The following is a 22,086-nucleotide window of genomic DNA, read 5'->3' on the forward strand; positions in this document are numbered from 1 at the left end:
AAGAATGGAGAGTTACTGTTTAATGACTGTACAACAATCTGAATATATTTAATGCCACTGAACTGTAAGCTTAAAATTGTAAATTTTGTTAGGTATATTTTACCACAATAGCAAAAATATATAAAATATAAGACCTTGCAAATAATTTATATAAAGAAAAAGAAAAATTTGCCAGCTCTTCCAGCATCTTTGAAGAGCTTGTTTCTGGTTTCTGGAAGACTTGTTTGTTTGAGACAGGGTTTTATTCTGTTTGCCCAGGCCAGAGCATGGCGATGTGATCTCAGCTTACTTCAGCCTTTGCCACGTGAATTCATGCAGTCCTCCCACCTCAGCCTCCCTAGTAGCTGGAGTACAGGCATGTGCCACCAGGCCTGGCTAATTTTTTCTTGCATTTTTTTGTAGAGATGATGCCCAGGCCAGTGTTGAACACCTGCCTCAACCTCCCAAAGTGCTGGGATTACAGACATGAGCGACTATGCCCAGCCTAGAAGACCATCTCGAGGTCATCCGGTCAGAGGTAGAGAAATTTTGGGCGAAGCCAGGCTCGGTGGCTCATGCCTGTAATCCCAGCACTTCTGGAGGCTGAGGCAAGTGGATCACTTGAGGTCAGGAGTTCAAGACCAACCTAATATAGTGAAACCCCATCTCTACTAAAAATACAAAAATTAGCTGGGCGTGGTGGCATGTAGTCCCAGCTACTCGGAAGGCTGAGGCAGGAGAATCACTTGAACCTGGGAGGTGGAGGTTGCAGTGAGCCAACATTGCACCATTACACTCCAGCCTGGGTGACCGAGCAAGACTCTGTCTCAAAACAAACAAATTACGGGAAGGCCCACACCCTGCAAAACTGCTTCAACACAATAGTAAATGAAATACAAAAGCATAAAGCAGCCTACCTTGGGGCTTTCTGATGGTGAAGCAGAGATCAGCCATAAGGCAGCTGCAAGACCTAGGCACAACAGCTGAGTCCAGAGCAGGCTGGGAATTGGGAGACTATATCATAGCATTACTGAGCAAAGAAGGAGGCAGCCGCTTGGCTACAGGACACAGACAGCCCAGGACCCAAACATGAGGCCAGCAAGAGGTCAGGATTAAGCAGGTGCAGTTCAGTATGGCCTGGAACAGGAAGTGAGAGAGGCAAGGGAGAAGTAGGAAGCCCTAAATTAAGGCTTACAGGACAGAGGAGACCTATAGAGATGAGCATTCCACATGAGTGCTCTGGCCAGGCTCCAGGATTCAAATGAGCTGGGCAGATGGGTCCCTACCTCATGAGCTTCCTAGAGTAATAGCTTTGGCTCTACTGTCTTTCCTTCCCCTGGCCTCTACTCCCAAGGTGGAATGGGAACACCTTGGCTCCACATGGTGCTTCTGGAGTTGAACTACAACAAATGAAATCAATTATTCTGTGAGTTCCATGGTGTATTAGTTTGCTAGAGTAGCCGTAAGAAAGTACCACATACTGAGTGGGGTTAAGCAGAAATTTTCCTCACAGTTCTGGAGGCTAGAGGTCTGAGATGAGGAACTGGCAGAATTGGCTGCTTCTGAGGCCTCTCTCCTTGGCTTGTTGATGGCCATCTTCTCTCTGGGCCTGAAGACCCTGTCTTTAAATACAGTCACATTCTGAGGTACTGGAGGTTAGGACTTGAAATATGAAAGAGGGGGGAATGGGGAGGCACATTTAGCCCATAACACAGGGTCACAGTGACATGAAGGGCGATTGGTGTGAAAGGCATCAAAGACCAAGAGGCCCTTCACAGGCTTCAAATGCTGAGGGCGGGCATGGGCCAGTGGAGGTGAGACAGCAGAAAGGATGACTCTGGGGCAGGGGGTGGCCTCCTAACACGTATTTCCTGGCAGAGTTGGGAGTTAGAAGAAGCCTAAGACTTGATGGTCCTGGGGAAAAGTCACCTCATCACAAGGGGGCAGCACACCCTTTTTCAAGACAGCCTCCCCATCACACCCAGCAGAGTCAGATGGGCCTTCCCCATTTTACCAATGTAGAAACCCAGGCCTGGATTGGGTAGGGGACAGCCCAAAGTCTCTCTCCACAAGTGCATATAAATAAGAGTCTGGGCTGCACTTTGGGAGGCCAAGGCAGGCGGATCACCTGAGATCAGGAGTTCAAACCAGCTTTGCCAACGTGGCAAAACTCCCGTGTCTATTAAAAACTATAAAAATGAGCCAGGCATGGTGGCGGGTGCCTGTAATCCCAGCTACTTGGGAGGCTAAGACAGGAGAATCACTTAAACCCAGGAGGCAGAAGTTGCAGTGAGCCGAGATCACACCACTGCACTCCAGCCTGGGCAACAGAGAGAGACTCCATCTCAAAAAAAAAAAAAAAAAAAAGAGTCTGGGCTGGACATAAGTCTCATCCCTCTCAGTTCAAATATTTATTCAACACCCGCAGTGTCCTAGACATTGTTCTAGGTGCTAGACATTGTTCTAGACATTGTTGAACGAAGCAGGTAAAGATCTCTGCCCGCATGCGGTCCCATTCTAGGGAGGGACACAGACATGAACACAATAAAGAATAGACAGTGTGTTAGATGGCAACAACTGCTGTGGTAGGAAGAAAATAAAACAGGGAGTGGAGGGTGGGAGTATAGGCAGGAGACAATGCAATTTTATATTGGGTGGTCAGGGGAGGCTTCACTGAGAAAATACTATTTGAGCAGAGATCTGTAGGAAGTGAAGGAGCAAGCCAGGGACATAACTAGGGGAAGAGTGTTTCAGAAACGGGGAACAGCAAATGCAAAGGTTGTGACCAACAACTGTGCCTAAAAGGCCTGAAGAACAGCAGGAAGGCCAGAGTGTCTGAGGTCGAGTGAGCGTGGAGAATAGAGGAGATGGAGTCACAGAGGCAGGAGGAGGGTGAGGTGAGGGGTTGCGGATGCAGTCGAGTCTCAAAGACCATGATGAGAACTTTCTTTGGATGAGCTGGGGAACCATGGGGAGGGTTTGGAACAGACCCAGGGATATGATCTGGTCTAAGTTTGTTTAAGGGTTACATAGACTGAGTAGGGGACTAGAGGAAGGGCCATACCAAGGGTTCCTAAGACAGTGCTCTGGCACTATAGAGGGGAGAGTGGTGACAGGTGAACTGCATCACTCAGATCCAGCTTCATAGTCAGATCTTGGTATGAACACATGCAGGAGACATGAAAGAGACTTTAGAAAGGAACATACCCTTATGATTTGCTGTGATCAGGCCAGTCAAGGAAGCCAGATCACCCCCGTGGAATGGGGTGGAGATAGTATGAGCCCAGAGGGGACAGAGAGCCTAATGGGGCTAGTGAGGAGGGAAGGCTTCTTGGAAGAAGAGACTTGATCCATAGGCTCAGTGCAATTCCTGCCAAACTCCCAAGTTTTTTTTGTGACAAAGTTGGCATACTGTTTCTCAAATTCATATGGAAAAGCAGAGGCTGTAGAAGAGCCTGGACAATCTCTCTCCCTCTCCTTTTTTTTAAAGAGACAAGGACTTGGTCTATTGCCCAGGCTGGAGTGCAGTGGTATCATCCTAGCTCGCTGCAGCCTGCAACTCCTAGGCTCAAGTACTCCATGGGTCTCAGTCTCCTGAGGAGCTAGGACTACAGGGGTGTGCCACTACGCCTGGCTAATTTTTTAATTTTTGTGGAGATGGGTCTTGCTATGTTGCCTAGGCTGGTCTCAAACTCTGCCTCAGCTTCCCAAAGTGCTGGGATTGCAGACATGAGCCACTGTGCCCAGCCGCTAGACAGTCTTGAAGAGAAACAAAATGAGCAGACCTGTTTTGCCAGATATCTAGACTTGCTAAAAAGCTGAGTAATTGGGACAGTGCGGGTGTTTGTTCAGGAATGCAACATTAGACCTTCAGAACTGAAGAGAAAACCCAGAAACAGACCCACGGCATCCACATCTACTTAATGGACTCAGAGGTAGTATTGCAGGCCAGTGAGGAAAGATGGCTGGAGAATAAATGATTTAGGCTAACTGGACACCCACATGAAAAAAATCAAATTGGAGTCTGTGACAGGTTGAATTGTTCCCCTTAAAAGATATATTGAAGCCTCAGCACCCCATACCAGTATCTGTGAATATTTGGAAATAAGGTCTTTGTAGATATAATCAAATTAAGGTGAGGTCATACAGGATTGAGACAGGTTCTAATCAGGCTGGGTGTGGTGACTCATGCCTGTAATCCTAGCACTTTGGGAGGCTGAGGCGGGTGGATCACAAGGTCGGGAGTTCAAGACCAGCCTGGCCAAGATGGTGAAACCTTGTTTCTACTAAAAATACAAAAATTAGCTGGGCGTGTTGGCAGGCGCCTGTAACCCCAGCTATTCGGGAGGCTGAGGCAGGAGAATCACTCCTGAGAGAACCCAGGAGGCAAAGTTTATACTGAACTGAGATGGTGCTACTGCATGCCAGCCTGGACTACAGAGAAAGACTCCATTTCAAAAAAACAAAAACAAAAACATAAACCAAAAAAAATCCAAAAGCCAACTGATAGATGTATGAGGTATAAGGAATGATAAAATTAAAAAACCACTATTTGGCAACCATATTAATAATTCAGTGAAAATCATCAGTGGACATAAAAACGAGTAGGCTTGAGAAATAAAGTAATAGGGCACACAGTCCCATGGTATCTCCCCTAGATAATAATCACAAAGGGAAAAATAGTAACTTTATATGGAGAAACTTAGTAGACCTCACCTTAACCAAGCGGTGAAGTTTAGTATCACCAGCAATGAGAGAAATCTAGATCATGTGCCTGCTGGTATGATGCCCTGAGGACACAGTACCCAAAATTCATTACTTCAATCACAAGGAAACATTAGACAATTCCAAACTGAAGGACATTCAGTGAAATAACTGGTTTATAATCTCGAAAATGTCAGTTTTATGAAGCACAAAGAAATACTGTTTTAGATTAAAGTGTAAAAAGACGTGATTATGACCTTTTTAGTATACTAAAGAAGTATAACGTGTGATATAGGATGTTCTTTTGCTCTAAGGCAGCAGTCCCCAATCTTTTTGGGACCAGGAACTGGTTTCATGGAAAACGATTTTTCCATGGATGACAAGCAGAGGATGGTTTTGGGGTGAAACTGTTCCACCTCAGATCATCAGGAATTAGATTCTCGTAAGGAGCACACAACCTAGATCCCTCGCCTGCACAGTTCACAATAGGATTCTCGCTCCTAAGAGAGCCTAATGCAGCTGATCTGACGGGAGGTAAAGCTCAGGCGGTAATGCTCCCTCACCCACCGCTCATCTCCTGCTGTGCGGCCCTGTTCCTAATAGGCCATGGACTGATACCAGGAGTTGGGGACCCCAGCTCCAAGGGACATTACTAGTATGACTGATGAAATCTGAAAAAAGTCTGTAGATTAGATAATGGTAGTATTTCAGTGTTAATTTCCTGATTTTGACAGTTGTTCAGTGGTAATGTTTACATATAAGAGAATGTTTTTGTTTTTAAGAAATATACACGGGTCCAGGTGTGGTGTCTCACACCTGTAATCCCAGCACTCTGGGAGGCCAAGGTGGGCGGATCACCTGAGGTCAGGAGTTTGAGACCTGCCTGGTTTACATGGCGAAACCCCATCTCTACTAAAAATACAAAAATTAGCTGGGCATGATGGTATATGCCTGTAATCCCAGCTACTCAGGAGGTTGAGGCAGGAGAACTGCTTGAACCCGGGAGGTTGTAGTGAGTAGATATTGTACCACTGCATTCCAGCCTGGGGAACGAGTGAAACTTCATCTCAAAAATAAATAAATAAATAAATAAAGGCCGGGTGCAGTGGCTCACACTTGTAATCCCAGCACTTTGGGAGGCCAAGTCGGGTGGATCACGCGAGGTCAGGAGTTTAAGACAAGCCTGGCCAAGACGGTGAAACCCGATCTCTACTAAAACTACAAAAAATTAGCAGGGCACAGTGGCAGGTGCCTGTAATCCCAGCTACTTGAGAGGCCGAGGCAGGAGAATTGCTTGAACCAGGGCGGGCAGAGGTTACAGTGAGCTGAGATCGTGCCACTCCACTCCAGCCTGGGCGACAGAGTGAGACTCCATATCAAAAAAAGAAGAAAGAAATATTTCTTTACTGAAGTATTTAGGGGTAAAAAGGCAGCATTCTGCCCCTTACTCCCAAGTGAGCTGAGGCTCAGGGAGGGGGAGGGGAGATGTGTGTGTATATATGGGGGCACTGAAAGAGAGAGAGGGATGCAAATGTCAAGTGTTAACATTTGGGGAATTGGGGTAAAGGGTATGAAGAAATTCTTTGCACTATTCCTGCAACTTTTTGATGTAAGTCTGAGATTATGTCAAAATAAAAAGTTAAAAGAAAAACAGGACATCACAAAGAAAATGAACAGACAAGACCAAATGGGGAGAAGATATTTGTGAAATATAATCAAAAGAGGATTACCATCGAGGTTATGTAAAGAAGTCTCATGAGTGCTCAAGAGAGACAATCCAATGGAAAAATGGGTATGCAAATTGGATGGGAACCTACAGCAACAGCCAAAACCACAAGGAAAATGTCCAACCTCATCAGTAACCAGAGAGAGGCAAACCCCAACCACACGGAAATGTCACTTGATAGTCATCAGAACGATGAGTATACATCCGTCAATGATAAATGTGGGTCAGATGGGGCTGCAGATAGGGCTGTGAATTGGTGCCACCCTTTTGGAAACCTGGCCTTATCTAGTCAAGTTGACACTATCAGCCCCTGCGACCTGCTGGGTGCCTGTATACCCTTGAAAGACTCCTGTGTACGGCACCAGGAGCTGTGTCAGGAAAGAATAGTCACAGCCACCCAACAGGAAACATGAGCCCTACCCTGCTGCCATGTCCCTGGATGAGAATCCAGAACCACTGCATTACAGGTGGGGAAACTGAGGTGTGCAATGGGAAGGGGAATGTCCAAAACACCACATGGGCTCTGAGGAGGGCCAGAGGAGAGGTCTGCTGTGGAGAAGTGAGGAGGAGGATAAGAGAAGAGGAAAGGGGGAAAGGAGGGAGCTCTCTTGGTCTCAGACCTGGCAGAGTGGGGGCCAGAGTAGGAAGCATCTCCATTTTATTCCTTCCCTTCCAGCCACCAGCTGGGTTCCTAGCACTCGGGGAGGGGCCTCTGAGGCAGCCCTCTTCCACTGGCCTAGAGAGTAGTGGGGACCTTACCCACCAGAGCAGAAAAGAAGCTGCTCAGTGGTGCAGTGCTCCTCTTCCTCCAGAGGGTCCCAGACCCTCCAGGAACCCTTGGAGCGCTGGACACTTTCTCCCTAGGAAAGGATCTGACATCCCGGGTTTGCAAATATTCAGGGAGGTTGGAGGCCTCTGAATCCGTCCACAGAATCGCAGCCCCTCCCCAGCTCCCAGTGAGGTGGGGATGGTTGCGGTGGTGGGGGGGGGGAAGTTGTCACTCGGCCAGCAGATGGCGCCAAGGCCACAGTGTGGCCACAACACAGCCACAATCCTGGGGGGCCTTTGGCTGCACAAAAGCACGCCAAAATATTTAAAATCAGGGCTTTTTTTGCTCAGGACTAGACTTATTTCTTATGCAAGGGGCCCTTTGGTACCACATCTGTGAAAAGAAAGGTAGCAACGGAGAATGTATTCCTCTTCTGCCTGGAACAAACCCCCAAGTTCAGGCCATTGACAGGAAGGAAGGGCAGATGGGGCCTTCAGGATGGCCCAAGCACATCCTCCAAGGTTGTCTGGTGCCAGGCACAGCGGAACGTGGTGGAACTTTGAGACACCCTGGCCTTTGCAGTGAGACCCTGCAGGCTGGGCAGCACTCCCTTGGGGGTGCCAAAGCCCCTGGCTCGGGATGGGGATCACCCCTGGGGCTCTCAGATGCAAGGCCTTCCTAGCCAAGGTCTCTGTGTCTATGGATAGTAGAGTGACTTGTATCCACCATGTGGATTTTGGAACATCAGGTGGTGCCCCATGTGGCCCCATTGTGGCCACAGCTGCTTTCTCCACCCCACTCGACTTGTGCAGGCCACTTAGGCAAGGGTTCCTAGAATCTGTGCCCGCCTCCTGGCCTCTTCATTATAGCAAAGAGAAACTGCTGCTGAGATCTGGGGCTTACACAGGCCCACTGGGGTTCTTTCATCACTGTTCTTCAGCCCTTATGAAAGCTTTTTGCTCCAGCCATCTTCTCAAGGGAGGTGTAGAGGTTTTGGGGACATCTAAAAGGAGTCGCAGGTCTCAGCTGCCTATAGTGCTGGCTCTGTGCGGAGTAGACGGGAGTAATAACTGTGGTGTGGAACCACTTACCTGAACGGGATCTTTTGTCCCCTGAAGGGGGTGGGGTGGGGGAGTCAACTTCCTGCTCTCGGCACCCTCTAGCTGCCACCCACCCTCAGGCCCCAGGTCAAGTCACATATGGGGTGGGTCTTGGAGAAAGCTCTTGCTGGGCTCTGGAATCCTGCCCTTGCCTTCTGCAGCTCAGGTCCCAGCAAACCAAACACCAGACTGCAGCTCCTCCTCTGAGGGCAGAGCAGCCCGTGGGGTGACACCACCCTGGGGTGGATCCCCAGCACCTCCATTTACCAGCTCTCTGGAGTTTTCTCTTACTTTCTTTCTTTCTTTTTTTTTTTTTTTTTTTTTTTGAGATGGAGTCTTGCTCTGTTGCCCAGGCTGGAGTGCAGTGGTGTGATTTCAGCTCACTGCAACCTCTGTCTCCTGGGTTCAAGAGATTCTCCTGCTTCAGCCTTCCAAGTAGCTGGGATTACAGGTGCCCACCACTCTGCCCAGCTAATTTTTTTTCATATTGTTATTAGAGACGGGTTTCACCATGTTGGCCAGGCTGGTCTCGAACTCCTGACCTCAGGTGATCCACCCATCTTGCCTCCCAAAGTGCTGGGATTACAGGCTTGAGCCACTGCACCTGGCCTAGGTCCCGTTCTTTGCCTCCCAGTGCTTTTGTTTCCTCATCTGCAAGATCGGGTTAATGGTAGTCCCCTTGTCCATGCCTGGCAGGGGTAAGAGCTATGTGCTTGATAAAGGTCTCCGCTGCATCTCTGCGTCATCACTGCAGCAAAAGCTACAACACCTGATGCTTCCCCTGCCTCCCGCACTGGCCCAGGTTGCCATATTAGCTTTCTGTCTGCTAAATAGATAAAAAACTGAATCCCAGAGAGATTGACTAAGAAGCAATGGTGAAGTAGGAAAGGTGGGATTTGAACCCAGATCTATAGGACCCTGGAGCAGAGGAGGGGCTCATACAGCTGTACCCTGAAGATGCTCTGGGTTGATTATCAAACACAAGTTATTGAAGGGTTTTTATGTAGTTATAACTGAGTTTGATCATTTGAACTCATACCCTGTCAAGTCTAGTAAAGTCTACCTGTCAAAAACAAACACCTGGCCAGGCATGGTGGCTCACATCTGTAATCCCAGCACTTTGTGAGGTCGAGTCCGGCAGATCACAAGGTCAGGAGTTTGAGACCAGCCTGGCCAATATGGTGAATCCCCATCTCTAATAAAAATACAAAAATTAGCCAGGCACGGTGGTGCACGCCTGAGTAGTCTCAGCTACTCAGGAGGTTGAGGCTTGCTTATACCCATTACTGGAGACAGTAAAAAAAAAAAAAAAAAAAAAGAAAGAAAAGAAAAAAGGAGGCTGAGGCAGGAGAATCGTTTGAACCAAGGAGGCAGAGATTGCAGTGAGCCAAGATCACACCACTGCACTCCAGCCTGAGTGACAGAATGAGGCTCCATCTCAAAACAAACAAACAAAAAACACCTTTCTTCCAGTGGAGACCCTCCCACCTGAGTTCCTGAGACTGACTACTGCCTTCCAACCTCAAGTCTTTGGACTTGTTATAGAGGTTTGGGGTTTGAGAGGATCATAAAGGCTACAAGGTCTTATCCCCTCCCCTCTCCATTGGATGCCTGAGTCCTACATTTATTACATTCATGTTGTCAGTAACAGAAAAGCCCACTCAAACTAGCTTAAACAGTAAACTCCAGAGGCCTCCTCCACCTTCAGGCAAAGTGTGACCCAGCAGCTCAGCGATATCCGTATAGATTTCTTTCTTTCTCTCTCCTCTGTGCCCTCTGTGCTGCTGATCTCATTTGAAGGGCAGCCCACCTCATATCCAGGATGTCTTCTTTGTCACATCTAGTCATGCTCTCCTTCTTCTAAGGAGAAGGAAAATATCTTTGTCTGGTGCAGTGGCACACACTGGTAACCCTAGCAGTTTGTGAGGCCAAGGCAGGAGGATTGCTGGAGCCTAGGCGTTTGAGATCAGCCCGAGCAACATAGTGAGACCCTGTTTCTACCAAAAAATTAAAAATATTAGCTGGGTGTGGTGGTGCATGCCTGTAGTCCCAGCTACTCATGAAGCTGAGCAGGATTGCCTGAGCCTGGGAGGTTGAGGCTACAATGATCTAGGATTGTGCCGCTGCACTCCAGCCTTGGTAACAGTATTTGTCTTAAAAGAAAGAAAGAGAGGCCAGGCACAGTGGCTCACACCTGTAATCCCAGCACTTTGGGAGGCCAAGGCAGACAGATGACCTGAGGTCAGGAGTTCAAGACCAGCCTGGCCAACATAGTGAAACCCCGTCTCTACTAAAAACACAAAAATTAGCCAGGCATGGTGGCATGTGCCTGTAATCCCAGCTACCCAGGAGGCTGAGGCAGGAGAATTGCTAGAACCCAGGGGGCAGAGGCTGCAATGAGCTGAGATTGCACTCCAGCCTGGCTGACAGAGCAAGACTCCATCTCCAAAGAAAAGAAGAGAGAGAGAGAGAGAGAGACAGAGAGAGAGAGAGAAGAAAGAAAGAAGGGAAAGAAAGAGAGAGAAGAAGGGAGGGAAGGAAGAAAGAAAGAGAAAGCGTCTTGTGTTCCCACGAAACGTTTTGAGATATATTCGAGTTGGACCAGCTTAATCACATGTATACCCTGAACTACACTAATGGAGGGACGGGTGCACTGGTAGACTAAGTCTAGTTAGTCTAAGTTCCACTCCTAGAATCATGCATATCCTCAAAAGGAAATTGAGAACTGACTGGAAGGGAAAAGGGTAGGGGAGACAGATGCTGAAGAGGCCAGGCATCAGATGGCTCCTACAGTTTCCTGTGATTGTCCTGCCAGTGGATTGTCCAGACATAGTTCAGTGTGTCCCAAGCCCTCTCCATCATGCTCGGCTCCAGCTGTTGTCAGGAGGCCTTTCCCGTTGACGTGTCTCCCCCTGAGAATCCAATCTCTGGTCTGGCCTGAGGCCACAAAAACATTCTGGTTGTCTTGTTTGTCACAGCCTTTCAAAGGCAGAGCTGGGGACTGAAACCTCCTTGTTACTCCTCTCCTCCAGGTAAATCTTCCCAGGTTCCCATTATTCTACATAAGACTTGGCTGTATAATTTGGACAAGTTTCCTAACTCTTTTCTTTTTTTATTTTATTTTATTTTTTGAGATGGAGTTTCGCTCTTGTTGCCCAGGCTGGAGTGCAATGGTCTTGGCTCATCACAACCTCTGCCTCCCGGGTTCAAATAGTTCTCCTGCCTCAGCCTCCCGAGTAGCTGGGACTATAGGCACATGCCACCACGGCCAGCTAATTTTTTTTTTTTTTATTTTATCGGTGTGTGACGGAGTTTCACTCCTGTTACCCAGGCTGGAGTGCAATGGCACGATCTCGGCTCACCGCAACCTCTGCCTCCTGGGTTCAGGCAATTCTCCTGCCTCAGCCTCCTGAGTAGCTGGGATTACAGGCATGTGCCACCATGCCCAGTTAATTTTTTGTATTTTTAGTAGAGACGGGGTTTCACCATGTTGACCAGGATGGTCTCGATCTCTTGACCTCGTGATCCACCCGCCTCAGCCTCCCAAAGTGCTGGGATTACAGGCTTGAGCCACCGCGCCCGGCCGGCCAGCTAATTTTTGTATTTTTAGTAGAGACGGAGTTTTACCATGTTGACCAGGATGGTCTCGATCTCTTGACCTCGTGATCTGCCTGCCTCAGGCTCCCAAAGTGCTGGGATTACAGGTGTGAGCCACCACGTGTAAGGCTGTTGGGCCCCACAGGGTCGTGGGGTGTCCCTTATGCTGTGCTGAAGTGTAGGATTTGAGAAGTAAAGAGACAGGACACTGAAGAGCTGGTGAAGAGCAGCTGGCCTCAGGGTGGAGGGGAGCATGCCACCTGTGAGTGGAGATTGGTGAGGCCCCAAATGCCCAGAAACTTCTGTATTAGGTACAAGCAGGGGGCAGGGTCATAAGTGAGGTCATCATCTACAGGCTTAGTGATAGGGTATACATAATCAGGTGAGTCACAAGTGAGGGGGCCACCCCATTATGTCACCTGGGCAAAGAGGTGGGCCATGCCCAATAGTAGAGGGTCGTGTACAGAAAAGGGGTCACCCCCATTAGGTCACCGAGGCAAGGAGGTGGGCTATGTGCAACAGGTGTCATGCACAACGCTTCTTATCTGGGGGCTGAAAATCTCAAAGGATTTCTAATAGAAGAATACTGTAAGCCAATGCAGTGGGAGCTGACAGTCTTGTGCTCTTAAGATATTTATGTGAGGATGATTTGAGCTAGCACAGAAGCGAGAAAAGACTGACAGGATGTACAGCCACTGTGACTGGTCATACCAAAGGAGTTCTTCTCCCTTGGTTATTTCCAGGATCTCAGGCCTGAGGCCTCCTTTCCACAGGAACCGGATGCAAGGTACTACAACTCCTTTATCAGGAGGAGAGGCTCTTGCTCCAAGCCTGCCATACAGCGTATGTCCTTTCAGGCAGGGACACCACCACCTGGGTCTTTGGTTCTTGTCCTGGTCTGGCTGTTTTCCCATGTACTGCTTCTGTTCTATGACTGCTCTAGGCATTCCTCCTACTACAAGCTACTATATGGTTATATGGAAGGATTATATAAATCAGCACTAAATGTGTCAGTACAGCTCTGACTACAATACCTATATGATTATATAGAAAGATTATATAGAACTAAGTATGTTTATATATATAAGCTAGTATAGTAAGCAGTAAGTTATTATATGATTATATAGAAATATTATATATATGGGACTAAGAATGATTATATATATAATCATACTTACTTATAGATGTAAGTAAGCAGTGAGTTATACTTCAGGCACCAATTGTGCCTGGGGTCTGCTCAGTTCTCCTTCCTCAGTGCCCCTGGAGGGTGTTACCCACAACTGTGCCTGGCCTCTTTATTTATTTATTTTTTCTTTTGAGGCAGAGTTTTGCTCTTGTTGCCCAGGCTGGGCAACAAGAGCAAAATAAATAAATACATCTCGGCTCACCACAACCTCTGCCTCCCGGGCTCAAGGGTTTCTCCTGCCTCAGCCTCCTGAGTAGCTAGGATTACAGACATGCACCACCATGCCCATCTAATTTTGTATTTTAGTAGAGACGGGGTTTCTCCATGTTGGTCAAGCTGGTCTCGAACTCCCGGCCTCAGGTGATCCACCCGCCTCGGCCTCCCAAAGTGCTGGTATTACAGGCGTGAGCCACAGCGCCCTGCCGTTTCCTAATTTTTGTTGTTGTTGTTGAGACAGAGTCTCGCTCTGTCATCCAGGCTAGAGTGCAGTGGCATGATCTCAGTACACTGTAACTTCCACCTCCCAGGTTCAAGCGATACTCATGCCTCAGCCTGCTGAGTAGCTGGGATTATAGGCGTGCCCCACCACGCCCAGCTAATTTTTGTATTCGTAGTAGAGATGGGGTCTCACCATGGTGGCCAGGCTGGTCTTGAACTCTTGACCTCAGGTGATCCATCTGCCTCAGCCTCAAAAAGTGCTAGATTACAGGCATGAGCCACCATGCTGCTGGCCAACTTTTTTTTTTTTTTTTTTTAAAGAAACAAGATCTTCCTCTAGCCCCTCTACCCAGGGCTAGAGTGCAGTGGTACAATCATAGTTCACTTCAGCCTTGAACTCCTGGGCTCAAGGAATCCTCCCACTTCAGCATCCTGAGTACTGGGACTACAGGTGCTTGCCACCACGCCTGGCTAATTTTTTATTTTTTGTAGAGATGGGGTTTCACTATATTGCCCAGGCTGGTCCTGAACTCCAAGCAGTCTGCCTCAGCCTCCCAAAGTGTTGGGATTGCAGGCTTGAGCCACCACACCCAGTCAATTTCCTAATTTATACAGGCCTCATTTTCCTCATTTGTCAGTGCTTGGGGCAATCTAATTTTCTCAAACTGATGGGGAGTCATGTATTGTGAGTGCAGAGTCCCCGAACAAACACACTACAGCATCTAAAGGCTTGATTTTACTGGAGTTTCTCCCCCATCATGAAAACATTCATACAAAATATTTCAATGTTAAAACAGTTATGGACAACTCAACAGTAAAAATATAATAACTTGGCCGAGCGCAAATTAGCTGGGTATGGTGGCAGGTACCTGTAATCCCAGCTACTCAGGAGGCTGAGGCAGGAGAATTGCATGAACCCAGGAGGCAGAGGTTGAAGTGAGCCAGGATCATGCCACTGCACTCCAGCCTATGCAACAGAGCAAGACTGTCTCAAATAATAATAATAAGATTAATAGTAATAATAATAATTTTAAAATGTGCAAAGGACTTGAGTAGGCATTTCTCAAAGAAGATACATAAATAGACAATAAGCACATAAAAAGATACTCAACATCATTAGCCATTAGGAAAATGTAAATCAAAGCCACAGTGAAATATCGTTTCACACACACTAGGATGGCTATAATAAAAAAAAAAAAAAGCGGCAGACTGGGCTTGGTGGCTCACATCTGTAATCCCAGCAGTTTGGGGGCCATGACAGGAAGATCACGTGAGCCCAGGAGTTCAAGACCAGCCTGGGAAACATAGTGAGATCTTGCGATCTCATCCACAAAAAATTTTAATTAAAAAAAAAATTAGCCAGGTGTCATGATACGCACCTGTAGTCCCATGTACTCAAGAGGCTGAGGTGGAGGATTGCTTGAACCTGGGAGTTTGAGGCTGCAATGAATCAAGATCGTGTCACTGCACTCCAGCCTGGGCAACAGAATAAGAGTCTGTCTAAAAAAAAAAAAAAGAGAGACAAATGTTGGTAAGGGTGTGGAAATACTGGAACCCTCACAGATTGCTGGCAGAAATGTAAAATGGCACAGCCTCTTTGGAAAACAATTTGGCAGTTCCTCAAAAAGTTAAACATAGAGTTACCATATAACTCAGAAATTCCACTCCAACTACACATTTCTCGATCATTGAAAACATACCTCCATGCAAAAACTTGTATATGAGTATTCATAGCAGCATTATTCATAATAGCCAAAACATGGAAACAACCCAAATGGCAATCAACTGATGAATATATAAATAAAATGTGGAATATTCATACCACAGAATACAGTTCAGCCATAAGAAGGAATGAAGTACTGACACATGCCAGAACATAGATGAGCTTTGAAAACACCAGACTAAGTGAAAGAAGCCAGATACTAAATGCCACAGAGTAACATGATTCCATTTACATGAAATGTCCTAAATAGGCAAGTCCATAAAAACAGAGTGGATTGGTTGCCAGGGACTGAGGAGGGGAACATGGGAGAATGACTGCTAATGGCATAAAGTTTCTTTTTGGGGCTGATGACCATCTTCTGAATTGTACACTTTAGAAGGGTGAACTTTATGGTACATAAACTTTATCTCAATAAAAGGAGTTCCATTGAACTTTTTAAAAAGCTATGGCCGGGCATCGTGGCTCATGCCGGTATTCCCAGCACTTTGGGAGGCTGAGGCGGGTGGATCGCCTGAGGTCAGGGGTCTGAGATCAGCCTGGGCAATATGGTAAAGCCCTGTCTCTACTAAAAATACAAAAAGTAGCTGAGCGTAGTGGCAGGCACATGTAATCCCAGCTACTTGGGAGATTGAGGCATGAGAATTGCTTGAACCTAGGAGGTAGAGGTTGCAGTGAGCTGAGATCACCAGCAGCCCACGGGAAAGGTGGCTCAAGGAGCACCTAAAAGGGCCTGAAAGTGGCAGTCTATCAGAGAAGGGATAACCGCAGGGGCCTGGAGGGCATGAGTGTTGGTAGGCCCAGTGCTATTGACCTATGAGATTATCACCCAGGCCTTAAAAATCTACCATGGGGATAATAGGGAGGCCCCTTTCCCCTGCTGGAGGTCATCCCATTAGCTAGGTTGGTGAGTGTCTTCAGGGCCCAGTCTCAAGTAGGAGACAGTGGGGAAGCAGGTACCACCTGCCTTGTACCTGTGAGGATGGTCAGCAGGAGAGAATGCCTGGCACAGGCCCCAAGTGCTTGGTTACTGTTCGTTACTGATGTTATTAGAATGTTTCTCCCACCTGAAGGTAAGACAAGATAGTATTATTTGGCCTGAAAGCGGGCTGGCTGGTAAATTCAGAGCTTTATCCAGCCGAGTCTGCAAAGCCAGGATCCACTCAGGCCCTGGGCTTAAGGGAATATGCAGAGCTGTTTCAGAGGACAGACAGGAAGGGAATTGGTCTCACCAACACCTTTGGGGGTTTCCAGTTTCCCCTTCCTGCTCTATGACCTCACAGGGCAGCTGAGCACGCAGGCCAGAGTTTCTTCTTCTTGTTAACTTTCACAGAGGAGGAAACTGAGGGACAAAGACAGGAGGTGACTTGTATTAGGCCGTTCTTGCATTGCTATAAAGAAATACCAGAGATTGGATAATTCATAAAGAAAAGAGGTTTAATTGGCTCACATTTCTGCAGGCTTTACAGGAAGCATGGTGCTGGCATCTGCTTGGCTTCTGAGGAGGCTTCAGGAAGCATGCAGTCATGGTGGAAAGTGAAGGGGGAGCAGGCATGTCACATAGTGAAGGCAGGAACAAGGTTGGGGGGAGGTGCTACACACATTTTAACTACCAGATCTTGTGTGAACTCTGAGAAACAGCTCACTTATCATGAAGGGGATGTCCCAAGTCATTCATAAGGGATCCGCTCCCATGATCCAAATACCTCTCACCAGGCCCTACCTCCAACACTGAGGATTACAATTCAACATGAGATTTGGTGGGGACATAAATCCAAATATATCATTCTGTCCCTGGCCCCCCAAATCTCACGTCCTTCTCACATTGCAAAATACAATTATGCCTTCCCAATAGTCCCCTAAAATCTTATTTAATTTTTTTGTTTCTTGAGACAGTTTCACTCCTGTTGCCCAGGCTGGAGTGCAATGGCACAATCTAAGCTCACTGCAACCTCTACCTCCCAGGTTCAAGCAATTCTCCTGCCTCAGCCTCTGGCGTAGCTGGGATTACAGGCACTCGCCACCATGCCTTGGTAGTTTTTTATATTTTAAGTAGAGATGGGGTTTCGCCATGTTGGCCAGGCTGGTCTTGAACCCCTGACCTCAGGTGATCTGCCCACCTTGGTCTTCCAAAGTGCTGGGATTACAGGCATGAGCCACCGCATCTGGCCTAATTTTATTTTTTTGAGACAAGGTCTTGCTCTGTTACCCTGACTGGAGTGCAGTTGCACTATCTCGGCTCACTGCAACCTCCCACCTTCTGGGGTCAAGTGCTCCTCCCATCTCAGCCTCCCAAGTAGCTAGGACCACAAGCACATGCCACCATACCTGGCTAATTTATATATATATATATATTTTTTTTTTAGAAATGGTGTTTCACCGTGTTGCCCACACTGGTCTTGAACTCCTGGACTCAAGTGATCCTCCCACCTTAGCCTCCCAAAATGCTGGGATTACAGGTATGAGCTACTGTGCCTGGCCTATTTATTTATTTAAAAAAACTTTTATCAACTCCAAAGCACTAGATTCCAAAGTCTTATTCCAGCATTAACCCAAAAGTCCCAAGTCTCAAATCCAAAGTCTCATCTAGAGATGTGTCCCTTCTACCTATGAACCTGTAAAATCAAAAAGAAGTTATTTACCTCCAAGACACAATGGGGGTATTGGCATTAAGTAAACATTATCATTCCAAAAGGAAGAATTTGGTCAAAAGAAAGGGCCACAGCCCCAGATGGTCACAAAGGGCCCCTCCACTTGGGAAAGGAGACAGCAGATGCTGGGGACTAAGGAGCTGTAGTGAGAATCAGTGTTCTGCTGCTTTTCTGAGCTGTAATGGACATGTAATACCTTGACATATTCAGTATACATTTTGGTAAGTTTGACTTAGCAAACAGCACGACACAATCACCACAATCAAGTTAGTGAACATCCTCAAGTCTCCTCACACCCTGTAATCCCTGCCTCCTCAGCACCACCACTACCCGCACTCTGGCCCAAGCCTCTGTCTCCAGGAAACCGCACCACCAATCTGCTTTCCTTCACTATAGATTTCTTTGCATTTTCTAGAGTTTTATATGCATGGAATTATACATGCATATGTATAATGTATAAAGTTGCATACAATTATACAGCTTTTTCATCTGGCTGTTCTCACTCAGCATCATTTTGAGATTCATTTATGTTGTTTTATCAATAGTCCGTTCCTTTTGTTGTTGTTGCTGGAGACAGGATCTCGCTCTGCGCTCTGCTGCCCAGGCTGAAACTCAGTGGTGCGATCTTGGATCACTGCAACCTGTCTCCCTGGCCCAAGTGATCCTCCCACCTCAGCCTCCCAAGGAGATGGAGTCGTGCTCTGTCACCCAGGCTGAAGTGCAGTGGTGCTACCTCAGCTCACTGCAACGTCTGCCTCCTGGGTTTCAAGTGCTTCTCTTGCTTCAGTCTCCTGAGTAGCTGGGACTATGGCATGCACCACCACACCTGGCTAAATTTGTATTTTTTTTTTTTTTTTTTTTAGTAGAGATGGGGTATCACCATGTTGGTTTTGAACTTCTGGATTCAAGTGATCTGCCCACCTTGGACTCCTAAAGTGTGGGATTACAGGTGTGAGCCACTGTGCCTGGCCAATAGTCCATGCCTTTTATTGTTGAGTATGGATGTATCATCACTTGTTATCTATTAATTTTTTTGTGTATCTTTTTGGGGCCACTTATTGAATGACCTTGGATAGGTCTCTTCTCCTGTCTTAGTTTGCTTATCTATAAAATGGGGATACCTCTGTTCTGTCTCTTCAACCAGGCTGTTGGGATATGACAAGACTCAATGTGTGAATGCTTTATAAAGAATCAAGCCTGGGCACCGTGGCCCACACCTGTAATCCCAGCGCTTTGGGAGGCCGAGGTGGGTAAATCACCTAAGGTCAGGAGTTTGAGACCAACCTGGCCAATGTCGCAAAACCCTGTCTCTACCAAAATTACAAAAATTAGCTGGGCGTGGTGGTGCACGCCTGTAATCCCAGCTACTCCGGAGGCTAAGGCAGGAGATTTGCTTGAACCCAGGAGGTGGAGCCTAGGCAACAGAGCAAGACCCCCTCTCAAAAATAAATAAACATAAATAAAGAATCAAGGAGAGCTCTGCTTGGAATGCAGGGGCTAAGTGCCCCATCCCCTCCATCCCAGGTTGGGGGCACACATCCTGTCTGTTGGGGAAGCTATGTGTGAACTGTTCCCCAAGCCATCACAATAGGAGAATAGGCCCTGAGGTCCTGGGAGCCACCGGAGGGATCTGAGCATACTGCAATTTATAGCTTTACAATTTCACTCTGGCTGCTCTGCTGTTTATAGATTGGAGGGGGAGCAAGGGGAAGTAGGAAGACCAGTTGTAGTAATCCAGGTTCTTAAAGACATACTGATGGTGTGGACTAGTGTGGCAAGAGAGGAGAGAACTGGATTGGAAGTAGCATCCACAAAATGAGGTCATGACCTGGTTATTGGAGAGGAGGAGGAAGGAAGTGAATGACCCTCAGCTTCTACCACCTCCAAAACCCACTGCTGGGTTCCTGAATGAGCAATTGGGTAGGTGAGAAGATTGGGGAAAACTGGAGGATGACCAGGTTTGAAGATAAAATCAAAGTTTCAACTTTGGTTTTTTTTTTTTGAGACGGAGTCTCGCTTTGTCGCCCAGGCTGGAGTGCAATGGTACAATGTCGGCTCACTGCAACCTCTGCCTCCCAGGTTCAAGAGATTCTCCTGCCTTAGCCTCCCCAGTAGTTGGGATTACAGGTGCCCACCATTATGTCTGGCTAATTTTTATATTTTTAGTAGAGATGGGATTTTGGCATATTGGCCAGTCTGGTTTTGAACTCCTTACCTCAAGGTGATCTGCCCACCTCGGCCTCCCAAAGTGCTGGGATTAGAGGCATGAGGCATCATGCCTGGCCGAAGTTTCCACTCTGAACTATGATCATATTGGACATATCCATGTGAATGCGTGAATCTGGGCCAGTCCAAAAAATAAGATTCCAGACACCTCCTCACGAGGGAAAAGGTGGTACCAGGTAGGGAGAATGCATGGAGCGAAATCAAAGCACAGGGCTAAGCTCTAAGGGCTCTTAAATTCAGAAGTTAGAAAAAGGTGGTGGTGGGCAGTACAAGAGTGGAGAACAGGGATGGTCTCTGAGACAAGGAGAGGTGAGGACTCTAAGACAAGGGAGAGAGGAAAAGTGAGGCGCTTATAAGGACACAGACTATGCTCACTCTGGTGATCTCAATCCCTGCTGCTGGGGTGAGAATCTGCCTAATCACCGGTCCCATCACCTAAGACAAGCAGGTGCCCACCCTAAGGGTGACCCCAGACAAGTAAGAAAATTGAATTAGAAATTTTAAATTTTTCCCATAAAAAAAGGGGCCCAGATGTCTCCTCTGGTGAATTCTATCAAATATTTAAAAAGAAAAAAATACCAATCCTTCACAAACTCTTTCAGAAATAGAGGCATAAGCAACACTCCCTAACTCATTCTGTGAAGTTGGTATTACTGACCAAAGACATCACATGGAAAGGAAACTACAGAAAGTACCTCAAGTGAACACAGATGCAAAAATACTTAATATTAGCAAACCACAGCTGACAACATAAAAAAGAATTATACACCATAACCAAGTGGAATTTATTCCAGGAATGCAATGTTGGATCAATATCTTAAAAAGAAATTAATGTTATAACAGTATTAACAGGCTAAAGAACAAAAACCACGTCACCTCACAGATGCAGAAAAAGCATCTGATGAAATCTCACACCAATTCATGACACAAACTCTCAAAAAACTAAGAAGATAATGAAACTTCCTCAATTTGGAAAAGGTATAGATGAAAAACCCACAGGTTAATAACAGATTGAATGGTGAGGACTGAAGGTTTTCCTCCTTAAGATCGAGAACAAGGCAAGGATGTCCACTTTTGTCACTTTCATTCAACACTGTACTGGATTTCTAGCCAGTGCAGTAAGACAGGAAAAAAATTAAAGGCATCAGATTGGAAAGAAAGAAGTAAATGTTTTTATTTGCGGATGACATGATAATGTAGAAAACCTCAAGGAAGACGCACATAAACATTTTTTTAAAATGTTTATAAATAAACATTGATTGAGTTTAGATAAAACTAATAGATTGAGTTTAGACAGGTCATAGGATATAAGATCAATAAACAAAAATCAATGGTATTTCTATATACTAGCATCAAAAAGTCTGAAACAAGATTCAGCAAGCAATTCCATTCATAATAGCATAGAAATACGAACATTTTAACAAAAGGAGTGCAAGACTTATACACTGAAAATGACAAAACATTGCTAAGAGAAGTCAAGGAAGATCTAAATAAATGGACACAAACTCCATGTTCACAGTCTGGAAGACTATATTGTCAAGATGGCAATTTTCAAATTGATCTGTAAATTAAACACAATATCTATTTAAAACTTCAGAAGGCTTTTCTGTAGCAATTGATCATAAAAGTTACATGGGAATGCAAAGTATCCAAAAAAGTCAAAAGAATTTAGAAAAAGAGGCCGGGCGCGGTGGCTCAAGCCTGTAATCCCAGCACTTTGGAAGGCCGAGGCGGGTGGATCACGAGGTCAAGAGATTGAGACCATCCTGGTCAACACGGTGAAACCCTGTCTCTACTAAAAAAAATACAAAAAATTAGCTGGGCATGGTGGCGCGTGCCTGTAATCCCAGCTACTCAGGAGGCTGAGGCAGGAGAATTGCCTGAACCCAGGAGGCGGAGGTTGCGGTGAGCCGAGATCGCACCATTGCACTCCAGCCTGGGTAACAAGAGCGAAACTCCGTCCCAAAAAAAAAAAAAAAAAAAAAAAAAA

The sequence above is a fragment of the Sapajus apella genome, unplaced genomic scaffold (genome assembly GCF_009761245.1).
Source record: "Sapajus apella isolate SASKATOON/1434 unplaced genomic scaffold, GSC_monkey_1.0 scaffold38, whole genome shotgun sequence".
Classification (NCBI taxonomy): domain Eukaryota; kingdom Metazoa; phylum Chordata; class Mammalia; order Primates; family Cebidae; genus Sapajus; species Sapajus apella.